Source organism: Falco naumanni, chromosome 7 (assembly GCF_017639655.2).
Source record: "Falco naumanni isolate bFalNau1 chromosome 7, bFalNau1.pat, whole genome shotgun sequence".
In the NCBI taxonomy this organism is placed as follows: Eukaryota; Metazoa; Chordata; class Aves; order Falconiformes; family Falconidae; genus Falco; species Falco naumanni.
The window spans coordinates 9940637-9943180 of NC_054060.1; positions in this window are offsets into that span (position 1 = coordinate 9940637).

Consider the following 2544-nt stretch of genomic DNA (forward strand, 5'->3'; position numbering starts at 1 on the left):
GTTTCAGTGAGCTGTGGAGTGATCTCTGCCACATGCCCCAACCCATCGACATTACCCAGGTCACCTGAACCCTCTGGCTCCTCAGGACAGCCACCTACCTGCCTGCTGATGAGGGATCTTGCACTACCGTCCCTCTTCTTCCATGGCCACGCTCCTCCTTTAACTGCCTACTCAGTTGTGCCGTCTTAATTGTTTCTGGAAGGACAAAGTGTACTGGCACTGTACAGTTGCTGTGTTTGTTTTGTGGCCAAGCAGGTCCCCGGTGCAGGGAAAGGGTCAAATTAATCTTCAGTACAAATAGGTGAAACTGGTCACAGGCACTAAATTGGGGACTCCTGGGACAAAGAAAGAAAAGGGAAAGCTGAATACTCTTAGATTGAATTTTCACCTAGCTGTACTTTAGACCCAGGGAGCAAATTTGCACCACTGCTCTTGGAGCCTATCTAAAAGGCCAGTAGTCTATTCTCAGTCGAGTCCTTCTCTTCTCCCACGATCTGCAGTTACCTATCTGCTGTATCTACGTTACTGCCCTGTTAGCTGGGTGTTGCGCTCACCCCAGAGGTGAAGGTCATGCAGGAGAGTGTCCATGGAGGAGTGCCATTACACCTACACCTACGCTCTGCACCTTGCTGGGTGTTTATGGAGGAAATGGCAAGGTCCAAGACACGCACCTTGCACCTGGAACTGAAGGTGCCAACTCCTGCCGGCATGCCAAAGATTAACAGCACACTGATAAGAACTGGAGGAAGTGGCCGGCAGGGACTTCTGAGAGTTCCCACGAGCGCGGCTGTGCTTTGCTGGGAGCCTGCCTGCTCCGGGGCTCCTGATTCCCGACAGGAACCAGGCTCAGCACCAACTTGCTGCCACCGCGATGCTCTGTCGCTGTTACCAAGGCACTTCCAGCGCCCTGTGCATTAGCATTTCATCTGTCTTGTGCTTTGTCTTCCCAGGGAAGCACTTCCCCAGCACAACCACAACTGATGTGTTTGCGGTGGCAATCCATCCCCCCCCAAACAGTGGTGGCACAGTCCCCAAGTGCTCAGATTAGTAACGCTCCACCGTACAGCATTTTACAGCCTGGGACTGGAGCCCGACCCACTGTGCACACCTGCAGGAAGGCCTGGGCTTGCGATCACTTCTCCCCCCTTCCTCTTTGTCTGCTGCTTTCACTGGGGCTTCTCCCAACAAGCAGTTTACCTTCTCTCGGGCAGGGTTTGTGCCTGGTTTCCTGTCTGTGCAGCGTCCCAGGCCTGACAGAAGCGGCTCTGTCTGTGCTATAGTATCCAGACCCCACAGTATCCAGAACTGTGAACTGATTTGCAAATAATAATTACGGAAGGAAGCCGTTCCTTCTATAGCTGATAACTTATCTGGTATACATCAGGTTTTCCCCAGTCTTTTCTCTGCTCCTGCTTTAACAATTCATCCCCAAACACGTGCCTTTGTCAGGACTAAAAACTCAGTGTATCCACATTTAAGAAAAAGACCTCTTTGATGGCAGGGTTTCCCTAGCAGGGCTGTTTAGGTTTGTTGTGATTAAATCACATCCATTTTCTAATTTGTACCTAACACACACTCAAATCCCTTCTTAAGCCCAAGCTGTACAGGCACATTTCGTCTTCACTGCTGACTTAATCAAGCAGCGGAGAGCTGCTGTGTGCTCTCTGCAATTGTGTCTTGCTCTGGGGGGGGGGGGGGGGGGGGGGGGGGGGAAGGGGAGGAAGAAATGCTTTGCAAAGGGCTGCTATTATCCATGCACTACGGCGACAGCATGTTTAGCACGTTTGTGACTCTGGAGCTGCAGTAATTAAATGTGTGTCTGACACTCTGGCAGGCACAGCCTTGCACCCAGAGCTTTCCCATCCCAGCGGCAGAAAAGAAGCAGGCACCCGGGTACCCGTGCGTGCCAGAATCAGCCCCCCCAGGCCTCTACGGGAGGTGGGTGCCGGCCCCAGGCTCACCCTGTGGTGGAGGATGCTGCAGTGGGGGCTGCCGCACTGCCCGGCTCCAGGCGATGCCGGGTGCTGGGGCAGCTGGGGCGGGGGGGGCTACACCCAGGGGCTGTTAGGGCAGCCTGGGGTCTCCATCCCTTCCCCATCACATGAACACAGCCGTGCAGAGGGTCCTCTTCCTGCTCCCAGCCACAGTCCTCGCCACAATCCCCCGCCAACGCAAAGATGCTCCCGGCACCTCCGCATGCCCCAGTCGCAGGACAGGGGGTGCCCCCCCAAACCCCCCTTCCCCTCCATACCCTCCCGCTGCAGGTGGAGCCTCCGCACCCCCCCCCCGGGAGCGCTGTCCCCTGCAAGCCCCCTCCGCCTCCCCCAGCCCCGACCGCCGGCACGGGGGTGCGGGGGTGGTGGCGGAAGGTCTGCAGCGGGGGGACCCCCTCCCCCAGCCCCCCCTCCGCCCGGCCAGGGGCCGCGCCTGCCCTCCCTCCGCCGCCGCATGCTAACGACGCTGCTCGTGTGCGGAGGGCAGGAGGGAGGAGGAGGAGGGAGGGGACCTCCCTATCTGGCGCTATCTCCGCCGCCGCCGCTCACA